General features: G+C 35.3%; 1 protein-coding gene across 1 annotated transcript in view; it reads right to left on the bottom strand.

Moving 5' to 3' along the window:
- The window catches only part of NEGR1 (neuronal growth regulator 1), a 998,883-nt gene that overhangs the window by 902,591 nt on the left and 83,658 nt on the right, over window positions 1-12,634 (bottom strand). The window lies entirely within an intron of this gene.

Below are 12,634 nucleotides of genomic sequence, written 5' to 3'. Positions count from 1 at the left end.
TCTCAAAAGAGACACTAAGTTTTGTTCATTTGTATTAGATTATTTTTTCCTAGAAAGCATTTATTAAAATAATATAGGAAAGATCTTAGCAAGGTATTCAAAACATCTCAAGTATTCAAGTTTTATTTATTAAATTAATTCTCACTATTTGAATTGATCGATTACACCAAAGACTTGCTTTCCTGAATGTTATGTGTGTAGTATACAGATGATAATACAAACTAATCTAGATTATACCATGTCTTATGGGTTCAGGCTGTAAGACTTTCAGCTGCTGCTTCTATTTTTTATTCTTTACTTAATGTCCAGAACAAAAAAAAATCAATATTATTTTTTAAAACATGCCACACAACACACAATTATTTTTAAGCAGTTTGTTAAGAAACAAGGGATTCAGAAACTTTGACCCTCCCCACTTTCCTGCCCAAGAGATTCAGAGCAAACTTCATCAGAAAAGAGATTTTAGAACACTGTCTTATCCTTTTCTTATTTAAGTATGTAAATTAAGAATGTAATTAAGAATGTAAATGAGGTCTGGTGCCTGTTAGCTAGGTACCCAATGTATCCCATTGTTTCTGAGTCACCTAGCAAGGATTTCTTGCCATATCTGTCCTCACTCTTCCTCAACTACCTTTAAGTTAATTTAAGGTATCGATTTATATTTTTAAGTGAGAGGAGAAGAGATAGAGAGACAGACTACCATGTGCACCCCAACTGGGATCCACCCAGAAACCTCCGTCTTGGGCCAATGCTTTGCCCATCTGAGGCTGCTTACAACCCAGCTATTTTTAGTGCCTGAGGCAGAGTCTCCATGGAGTCATCCTCCTGGGGATATGTTCAAATCAACTGAGCCATGGCTGTGCGAGGAGAAGAGAGAGAGAAGGGGGACAGAAGGGGGAGAAGCAAATGGTCACCTCTTCTGTGTGCCCAGACTAGGAATCGAACTCAGGACTTCCACGTGGTGGGTCGATGCTCTACCACTGAGTGAACTGGCCAGGGCCTTCCTCAACTAACTTTAAATGACCCATTCTCACTTCAGAAATTGAATACCTTACTCTCCTTTTCTCCTTTGTCCAAATGTCTTATAACCTAATGTTACCTGTCTTTGGAAATTTTCATGATTTGTCATGTCCTCATATTCATGTATTAAAATTTGATTTTCTTCTGTTAATCTGTCTCTGTTAATTTGGTTATTAGCCTAGCCAAAAGAATTTAGAAGGTGGGAATCAAAGTATTTATTGGTTTTAACCCTTACACAATACAAAGTTAGTATAGTTTAAAAGAATAATAATAATAGTAACTAACTTTTACTAAATCACAGGCTATGTGGAGAAATAAGAACTTTCCATGCATGATTTATTTCATCTTCACCACAATGCTATTAGACTAGGTAATATTTTTAACTCCTCATTAAGAAACAGGTAACTGAGGCTTAAAGAAATTGAGAAGTACCTCTAGTAGAGTCACTATACAAATTCAACCATGTAAGAAAAGGTCTCTCAGCCCTGGCTGGTTGGCTCAGTGAATGGAACATCTGTCAGCCCAGTATGCAGATATCTGACTTCGATCCAGACAGGGCACATGTGAGAAATCACCATCTGCTTCTTCTCTTCCCCTTCTCTCTCTCTTCCTCTCATGCAGCCAGTGGATGTCCTCAGATACTGAAGATAGCTCGGTTGGTCCAAGCATCCACCTCAAACAAGACTTGATAGGTGGATCCTGGTTGGGGTGCTTGTAGGAGTCTGTCTATCCCCCTCATTTCACTTAAGATCCTGGTTGGGGTGCTTGTAGGAGTCTGTCTATCCCCCTCATTTCAATTTTAAAAAAATCTCTATTTATTTACATACATGCATCAGGTAATGTTTTTCTGACCATTCCTCTTTGGTCCATTTAATCCACTGCATACAAAAGAGTTTAAGACTATCAAACATTTTTAAATCATTCTAAACCTTAAAACATGTTTGCTTCCTTGAGCCAAAGGTATGTTAATTTGATGTTAAATGCTGATAGCTTTACTCTCGGGAAGGAATGTAAGAGGACTCATGCCAGCTACTTTGTGTGATTCTCTAGCGGTACCTTTACCTGTGCTTGAAAACAGCGTAAGTTACAAAGCCAAGCTTTTTTAGAACAATGAACCTTTCAAAAAAGGTTGATTTACTGAGTAAAATACAGACTTAAGGAGACCAAGTAGTTTGGGATATTTTTCAATAACTATGGACATAAATTTCTCTTCCAATGTGACCACCAATGGTGCATCTTTTAAATCTTCACACTTTATATTTAATACTTTAGTTGCCTGTAAGTCACTTCCCTTTTGAACTTGGCATTGTTTAATTCTTGGCAATAGTTTATTAACTGGAGTAAAATGAATCATATTTATTATTTTAGTGCCTATTCTTTTAAAAATGAGTTTTTTCATTGACATTATTATTTAAACTCAATGAAATTGAATTTGATTGAATAGCTGAGATAGTTTGTAGCTTTCTGCTTAAACAAGAGAAGAGCCTTATATAATTATTATTACTCATTCTAGGAAATGTTTGCAAATTGTACATTATTTGCACAAGATACAAAAATCACACACACAAAAAAAACAACTGTTGGCATATTAAACTTAGCTGTCACCTCTCCTCTTCATAGTAATATTAAATTTGAATTTACAAACAATTTTATGAGCTCTATATTCCTACTATTTTAACCAGAATTAAATTATTATTTGGATTTTAAACAATAGTCACTCCATAAAGTCAGGATAGGCACTTCAATGTCAAAGGGTTTGGTGGCAGCCTCAGTGGGGTGTTAGAAACAAAACTAGAAAGGAAATCATTTTTAACATGTATTCTTTCTTTAATATCTGCTCTTGATGCCATTTTAATGCCCGTGGAAATGTGGCCACATAAAAAGTATTTTGTAAGATCTGTATTTGAAGCAGCTTAGGCTGTTGAAATAAGATTTATTTGGGGTTGATAGAAGATTGTTCATAGGTTTTCAGTGTCTCACCTCCATCTGTCTCACCAAAGAAAAAGTCCAGTTTTGTCTTCATTAAGCTCAGTATAAAAGCCAAAGTCCAAATATTTTGCATCATAGCCCGTAGCAAAGCTTAGTCCAGTCCAAGCAAGGATCGAAGCATGCATTTAGAAGACCATCTGGCTGCCAGCCCACACAGGATAGGAGCAAAAAGGGCAAGCAGGAAGGTAAAGAGAAGGGCAAAAAGGTCCTGTCTCTGTTAAGTCTGTTTATATTTTCATGCTGAGAAGGAATAGCTTTCCTTTAAGCCAATCAATCCATTTCTTTCAAAATTTGTGGGCTTGCATTGGTTTCTCCTACTAACCAATCAGATCTTTCATCTAAGTTAGACTGACAGGCCTCTCTGACCACCATTCTGGCTTCCATTGCACATGCTTTAAAGTGGAAGCATAGAAGCCCCTTGCCCATAGTCTGGGTATAAATTGGCTTCACTCTCAGCATTGGAAAACTGGTTCTTCCTCCGTACACAGGGGAGGGAGGAGTGTTAATCTGTTTAGCTGGGTAATTCCCTGGATGTCTAAATTGTAAATGGGTTACTGAAGTTTCTTACTGAAGCAAGCTTTTCAAAATTTTATGAAATATAATATCCAAATCCCTTTGCTCTCTTTTCCTATCTCTGTCTTACTACCTGCCTACATTAACACTGTTAGATACATAAATATAGGTTCATTAGGCACAAAATCTTCTCAAATTTCTAACATGAAAATATGATATTTTATAAATGTAACATATTTGCAAACTCATTTTCAGTAGTTTGCCAGCTGCCAGCTTGATGCCCACTATCTATTTTTGTTTTAGCTCCAGAAAACAGTATCTGTGTTCAAATAATAAATTGTACTTTTTGTCACATTATAAAATTCTATTATGCATCTTTCCTTTAAAAACATACTTATGGGATTTTGAGCTATATACTGATTCTTGGAATGCTCTCTCCCCAAAAGTGTTTAGTGTGGCAACCCTTCCTTTGCCTCTTCCTTACCCCTCATTTATTATGAAATATGACTGATGTTCTTAAAATATCAAACTACTTCTTGTCTCCTTAGATTTAGTCATATGAATTACTAGTGCACAAAAGACCTGGCACTTTGGGTCTGCCTAGGGCCAGTTGGTAATGTGTGGGTTTTTGACTTTGTGCAGAAAAAATTTCACAAGTCCAGGTAAGTGTGAGAATAAGATTATTAAAGCTGGGAACAGTGAAAGGAGAAACGGCACAGAATACAAGGAGAAACTTAGCTTTTTAGAGTCTTATTTGAAAAATAGAAGCCCACACAAAAGTCAGAAAAATGGGAGACTTGGAAACTGGCGCATGGGATTAGCCCAGGCTGATCTGCTGCTTCTCTCTGCTCTCCTTGTTGCAAGTCTCCTGAAGCTGGTGAAGTTTTGGAAATATATTCCTGTGTGGTAAAAAGAGAGAAAGAAGGAAAAAGGGAAGGGAGAATGAAAAGGAATGATTGTGTTCCCTGGAGGGAGAGAGCTCACTGGGTCTTTTGCTTTGAGGATTTTTAAATACTGAGAATTTAGGGGAGGATTTCAATAAAATATTCATCAACCTTCCCAGTATGACCAGCCCCAGTGCAGGGGGTATTTACCACCACACCAGTCATCCCAGGTTCACCCACATGGGCCTGGAGCTAAAACACAAGTGAAGTCTAGGTACTATCTCTAGGGACATGACATTCCTATCTGGCTGTAAATTGCTTGGCCAGTTTATTCAGCTGTCTCATTTGCCCCATTCCATTCTAATTGCCAAAGAATTTCCCTCGTGTCTTACTATCCTGTCTCACTGATCTTATACTCTTTCCCTCAGCATCTGGAGAGTTCCAATTTATTTTTTAAAGCTCAGCTCAGCAATTAGATTTTAAAATTTTTCTCGTCTTTTTTATACTATAGTATGGACGTTCTATGCTGGACACCCAAAATAGTGTTATCTTATGCCCTCTCACTATATATATGTTTTTCAGTCTTGACAATAAGTTCTGCATTAGAAGCATTTTTTTAAAATCTTTATACCTTAAATGACCAGTATTAGTGAAATTCAAACAGGCCCTAGATAAATGATGTGTGTTTAATGATTGAATTAGTGAATTCAGAAGTTATAACTTGCATAAGAAAGTTACACATTTTCTTCCTATAAAACAGAAAAATGCAATAATGACACTCATAATAATAAAACAACAACTGTTATTATGTTGTTCATGACACATGATGCATTCCAGACATTTACTAAACCACACCAAGTGGTGGTTCATAGAGCATCAACCTGGGACGCTGAGGACCCAGGTTCAAAACCTCAAGGTCACTGGTTTGAGAGCAGGCTCATCTGGCTTGAGCATAAGCTCATCAGCTTGAGCGTGGCATTGCAGTTGAGCATGGGATCGTAGACATGACCCTGTGGTCTCTGGCTTGAGCCCAAGGTCACTGGCTTGAGCAAGGGGTCACTGGCTTACCTGGGGCTCCCCAGTCAAGGCACATATGAGAAAGCAATCAATGAACAACTAAGGTGATGCAACTATGAGTTTATGCTTCTCATCTCTCTCCCATCCTGTTTATCTGTCCCTATCTGTCTCTCTCTCTCTCTCTCAACAAGAACAACAACAACAACAACAAAAAACAGACATTTGCTGAAAAGTATATACAGTGGTACCTTGAGATACGAGCAGACCAACAATTTTTTAAGATACGAGCTGTGAACTCGGTCCGTATTTTTGTTCGAGATCTAAGCAAAATTCTGAGATCGAGTTGTGATTTGGGAAACTGCCGCTAGTTGGTGCGTTGGCGCACGGATTCAGTATCGGCAATTTGATATACGAGTTGACTGATTTATGAGCTCTGTTACAGAACAAATTAAATTCGTATCTCAAGGAACCATTGTAGTTATTAAAGGTAGAGAAAAGACTCAATGTTAGGTCTGTCTGATTTAAAAACCTTATCTCAGTCTGTACTGTCAGGTGGTAATGTACAATGCCTGTGTTTTAATTTCTTCTCTCCTTTTTCTCTTTTTTCAAACCTTATTTACTTCTTTAACTCACAGCATTCATACTTGCTTTAGAATTTTTGTGTCAACATAAAATAATATAAATTTTCTATTAATAATAAAAAATACAAGTTACACAATTTAAATTTTTTATTTTATTGGTGAAATATACCTATATTAAGTATAAATTGAGTAAAGTAAAATTATATGTACATATGATGTAATTATGCTAAAACAGCATGTACATTTTCTTGAGAAAGTTAATTTAACCTCTCTAATCTCAGTTATGTATGTGTGTGAGTGTGTATATGTGTTGTGTGTGTATTTATTTTTATAGAAAATAATATAATAACTGTATATTGGTTTTTGTGAGAGTTAGATATAATTTGCATAAAATGACTTGATAAATGCTAAATATATATGAATAATGTTCCTGGTAATTACTAATAATTTACCTTTAACTGAGCAACTTAAATAAAAATATGGCTTTACATTTCTGAATATTTATTCAGATACTTATTATTTATTGCATTGAAATTGGAAACACAGTTTTGGTAATTCATATGCAGAATAATCACACATTTTTGCTTCTTGCCAACAAAAAATGGTGTTCCTAATCATTCAATTCTATTTAATTTTGTTTTCCATTATGTAACTATAACATATCAATCAAATATTATGTCATTGCATTTTGGTTAAAGTTTTTATATAGGCAACAAAGTGTATCTCTGCTAATGTAACTGAATAGCTAATAATGATGAATGATGAAACTAGCTAGAGTCACTAAACTGCCCTTTGGAAATAAATTACTTCCCATTCCCATTAGGTGAAATATAACCACTTAATCATTTTTGATATTTTTATAAAAATTCATTTTAAAGGTTAATATATAAAATACATGATAGGCAATGATTAAAACAATTCAATCTATTGAATTATTCTGCATTTACTAAGTAGATTTTATGTTATATAGATTGTTACCAATTTTTTTGTCATTTTACTTGTCTTTTCCTTTTTTTTTCTTTTTCTTAAGTAAGAGAGCCAGAGAGACATACAGGGACAGACAGACAAGAATAGAGGGAGATGAGAAGCATCAACTCGTTGCAAAACTTCAGTTGTTTCTTGCTTTCTCATATTTGCCTTGACTAGAGGGCTCCAACTGAGCCAGGGACCCCTTACTCAAGCCAGTGACATTGGGCTTCAGACCAGTGACCATGGGGTCATGTCTATGATCTCACACTCAAGCCAGTGATCTCACGTTCTAGCTGGTGAGCCTGTGCTCCAGCAGCAACCTCAGGGTTTCAAACCTGGGTCCTCAGCATCCCAGGACAATGCTCTATCCACCACACCACCATCTGGTCAGGCTTTTTACTGCCTTTTGATACTCTGTCTGTGTAAAGAGTGGCTCAAATAATTTTATAGGCTTTTTCCCCCCATGTTAGTAAAAGGTTTACTTAGAAAGAATGAAGGTTTGTATGGTAACTCAGTAATTACAAATTCCTATGCATACAGATCATTTGATGTGATATCTTAAACCTACCAACCCACATACAGGGTCTTGTGTGTGTAATGTTCTACTAACATATTCCCAATAATTAGAGACCACAGTGTCCCTCCAAATGAATCACAGAATATTTGTAAATGTGCACACATATCAGCAGAATGTGGACTGATTCTTTCTCCTTAAAAGTTTAGCTTCATTTTTATTTCATCATGGTTTCCATGTGGTCAGAATTCCCACGCATAGTTCCTAAAGTTAATTTTTTATCCGTTTGAGGCATTATCCAATGGATTAGGTTGAGACCAGAATGCATACACACGCACACACATGGAAGAGAAACTTGTAGCATCAGATGCTTATTTCAATTGGTTTGTTTTCATAAGAGCATAAAAGTTTAAAATGCTTCCTTAGACTCTGGGATGTTTCTTATTTAAAAAAGAAAAATCCAAATAGTATGTGTATACACCACAATAAATAGCTCCCTAATGAGGACTGTTTTATACATTATCCTATCACTTTTTCTCTTCTTTCCCCTTACCAAACTCGCATACATGTAATTATTTTATACATAAAATTTATCAAACTCATATTGAAAACCACCTTTAAATTATAACTGAAAATGGGGCAGCGGCAGCTTAAATACAATACTGCAGGAAGAGTAACACTTTGCTAAGCCATTCACATCAACTATACTGCTTTGGCAGCAGGGAGAGGGAAGTAGGTGGGTGGATTCAGCACTTAGTCACTTGCAGCCTGAGCTTGCTGGGAACTTTCCTCTTTCATGAATCAGTATTCAGAAACAAATGCAGTCTCTAAGGTAATTCAGATAATCCTTCCCAAGGATCTTTCTGCTTAACATCGAGTACAGATATTTTATCTGTTTGAAATTAGAGTGTTTGCTTGTATTATTTTTAAAAGGCACGTTTATAAAAGTTTTGGACCATTACAAATATTTTATTTAAGTGGGTGACTCAGGCATGTTGGTTTAAATTAAACCACATGCTTGGGATATTCATGGAGCTAAGTAAGGACTATATCTTATGAAAATGCAGGATGCGGAGCAGCAAAATTTAATCTGGAGGGCACTTGTCCTCAGTCATGCGAGACAAGATGTATTAGCCATAAATGAATTGCTGCTGTGCTACTTGAGTTTCTTTAATTTTCTAAACCAAGATTGTAAAAAGAATCAGTGATACTGAATCCCACTGGCTATGGTGAAAAGGCAGTGCTCAGAGATAAAGAACAATTTATCTTCTACTGTAAAAAAGAGCAGTTTTGGCAGATAGTAAAATACATTACAGCATAATATACTCTAGGAAGAATATTAAAAAATATGGATTTTTTTTCTTTAAATTTTAACAGTACTGATTCAATATATGTTCCTAGATAAAAGGAAAATAAGAGTGTTAATTACAAACTATAAATATTAGACATGGAAATTAATCTAAAAAAGCATTTGCCTATATCTTTATGGGAAATGTCTTTAGCAAGGAATCAGTAAGAATATATTTCATTATGTAACTAAAATACTAATTAAGCTTCAAACATTCCATTATTACCACTATTAAATTGAGTATTGACATTTAGAATTATGAGGTTTTTTGAATGTTACTTTGACTTACCAGGTCAAAGTTTATGTATAATAGGATTTATCATGCCCAGATTTTTTTTTTTTTTTTCTAAATGCCTAGTGACTCTAGCATTGGATGGTAGGATAGTTTCTCCTCAGCTTGAGATACTGATTTTTATGGTGTTTTTCTATGTATAAGGTTCTTGATGACCAGATTATGTCCCTCTTGTTTATTATTCCTACTCAGTATATAAATAATATTTAACACATTTTTTTTAAAAAAAAGTACACTCATTTTTAAGCTATGATTTTTAAACTCTATAAGGAAGGTGACAATTTTTCTTCCCTACAGCCATGGAGCTAGTGAGTGATGGAACCACTCACTAACTTTGTGCTTTAAATATATACTTAAACTTTCTGTGTCTCAGATAAAGGAAGCAGGAACTGCTGTAAAACAACAGATTTTTTTTCTGATCTTTCAGATTATTGAACATAAATAGTTTTTAATTTGTCTGTGTCACCAAGGTAATCCTGATATTAGGATGCCTTATAATTGAAAAGCAAAACAAAACATGTTTTTCCTTGTCTATCTTTGCAATAATTTCATTCAAAATAGTCACGCAAATTCCAGTACATCAAAGCTCTGAAAATCAATACTAATATAATACAACCTAAAGTGTCAATAAAACATGCATGCAATCTGTAACAGCTCTTTAGTGTTAGCAGCTTTGTGATTCAAAAGGACACAGAAGGAACTACATTATTCTGTCACTCTTCCTAAACACTAATTTTGCTGGGATATTGGCAGCAAAGAATTGTACACACAAGATCCTTCAAAGGTATAGTTGAAGACCAGGGATATCTTTTAATTCTCTTTCTAACTCAGTTTCAGAAACGTGATTTTTTCATGTTATGCATTTCTTTATTCTTAGATTATATAACATTTTTATTATAAAAATTTTACATATATTTTATTAAAAAAATAGCTCATTTTGGAAAACATACAGATACATTCCAGGTCAAATTATAACACTGAAGACATATCTACCACACATCAGTTTAATTCTTTGAAACTAGACCTATACATCAACTATGAAGTGTTTATCATCATAATATAATGTCATACCTAAGGAATACAGAATCTAAGAATGAAGTTAGCTTAAGGTATCACTTTATTACACAATTAAATGAACATCAACTTTATACAACAAAAATAAAATAACACATCAAGTATACTTTATTTCTTTACTTTTTATACAGTGAGAGGAGGGGAAGCAGAGACAAACCTCTGCATGTGCTGGACAGAGAACCACCCCACAAGTCCACTAGGGGGCATGGTTTGTCCATTTGGGGCATTGCTCAGTTGTTTAGCAACCAAGCTCTGACGCCTGGGGTAGAGACCATAAAACCATCCTCAGAGCCCTGGGCCAACTTGCTTCAAATGAGCCATGGCTGCAGGAGGGGAAAAGAGAGAAAGAGAGAGAGAGAAGTGAGGGGAGAGGGATGGAGAAGCAGATGGGCACTTCTCCTGTGTGCCCTAATCAGGAATCAAACCCAGGACATCTATATGCCGAGCTGATGCTCTTCCACTGAGTGAACCAGCCAGGGCTTCAAGTATACATTTTAATATTGCTATTAAAATTTGAAAACAGTGTCGAACCAGCAAATCAATTAAAATAACCAGATTTTTATCCAATATTTGAGAAATTACAGAAGGAACTATTTAAGTATAATAAATGGCATTGATATTTGTCCAAAAGTTTCTCTTACAATGTTCCTATACAAAAGCAGGGGCCTATTTCTCTCCTAGATGAGGATGAATTTTACATAAGTACAAAGCCTTGCTATTTCTACTTTATATCAGATTCATAAAGAGAACACAACTAGTATTTTTTTTCTAAGCTTATTTTATATAAAGTACCAATCAACAAGAAGAAATAAATGAGAAGTTTTTAGTCTTGGTGGTAACACGCTGTTCTAAATAAATATTTTATTCCCCATCTAACTTTGAGTCTCACAAGTGGAGAAAGTAATTATCAAGAAGTAATCCCTGTTAGAATCAAAGTGCAGAGCAAACATGCTCAGGGAAGTTGCTAAGATTCCCTATAGTTCTCTCGAACACACAAAAATCAATTACATGACTCAGAACTGGACTACAAGCATATTCATATATTTGGCCTTCCAGGGTGATAGTATACAGAGAAATTGACTATGAATCTCCTCATGCCTTTTACACAGGAGTTTTTTAATTTCTCATGCTTCTCCCTCTTTTTTAAAAATTCTGGTTTTATAACTATGTCATATGAATGGTAAAGGGCTTCTCTAAGTTCCTAATGGGATCTTCATGATCTATCACATGATTTCATTGGTCCTAATCCTTTCCCACATCCTGGAAAGTCATGCAGATGAGGTGAAAATGCCTCCATGTCCTGTACAGCAGTGGTCCCCAACCTTTTTTGGGCCATGGACCGGTTTAATGTCAGGAAATATTTTCACGGACCGGCCTTTAGGGTGCGACGAATAAATGTATCATGTGACTGAGATAAGCATCAAGAATGAGTCTTACATCTGTTAGGATGTAACAGAGGGAATCTCATCATTTTTTAAAAATAAAACATCGTTTGCACTTAAATATAAAAAAACCCGGAAATAATGTAAGTTATTTATTCTTTCTCTGCGGACCGGTACCAAATGGCCCATGGACCAGTACTGGTCCGCGGCCAGAGGGTTGGGGACCACTGCTCTACAGTACAAATAGACCTACGTAGGCATCACAAAGAGGCACAGTGCTGCACAGTTCGTTTTATCTTGAACATTAACGGGGCTTTCTACTCATGCATGTATCATATTTGATGGCATCATTCTGTTAAACATATCGTTGTTCCGTCAAGACAAGGAGACACAGGGATTTATTAAGCAGAGTCACATAGCACTGCATTCTATAACCAAGCTTAACCACTGTAATAGGCTAATGGCTTAATTGAAGGAGGCTCATTATTATGACATTGTTAAACAAAAACCGCAAAAGTACTTTAGGGAAGTGAATATATTACTTTGAGGAAAAAGAGTTATTGCTCGCAGTGTTGTTTACTCACTATTTCCTAATCACTTAATTGAGTCACCAATGTGACTCAATAGCTCATTCCTGATTTCCAGTACACAGCATTTACTTTTTGAAGAGATGGCAGGCTAAAACGGCTTCATTTTTGTAGAAATTGCCAAGGATAAAATTCTTTACAAATATATGTTAAGTTTAATTAACATTATTCTTCTAAGATGTAATAACTCAGATAGTTTTTCTTATTATGTAATATAATGTTAGTTTAAAACCAATCAAATAAAGAAAAACCAATACAGTATTTGTTTTAGAGAAAAAAATGATGTAATTTTGTAAAAAAAATGAACAACCCCCCCCCCAATATTTCATTCTATATTTCTGAGAAGTCCTGCAAGGTATAGTCAGCAAACTGTTTTTATTTATTTTTTGGTGGAAAGAGGAAAGTTTAACACCCACACAGTTGTACAACAATGTGACCTTCTTGGAGATACTAATAGAATTATA

This window comes from Saccopteryx bilineata, chromosome 3 (assembly GCF_036850765.1).
Source record: "Saccopteryx bilineata isolate mSacBil1 chromosome 3, mSacBil1_pri_phased_curated, whole genome shotgun sequence".
Taxonomy (NCBI): Eukaryota; Metazoa; Chordata; class Mammalia; order Chiroptera; family Emballonuridae; genus Saccopteryx; species Saccopteryx bilineata.
This window is presented reverse-complemented; position numbering and strand designations above follow the sequence as displayed.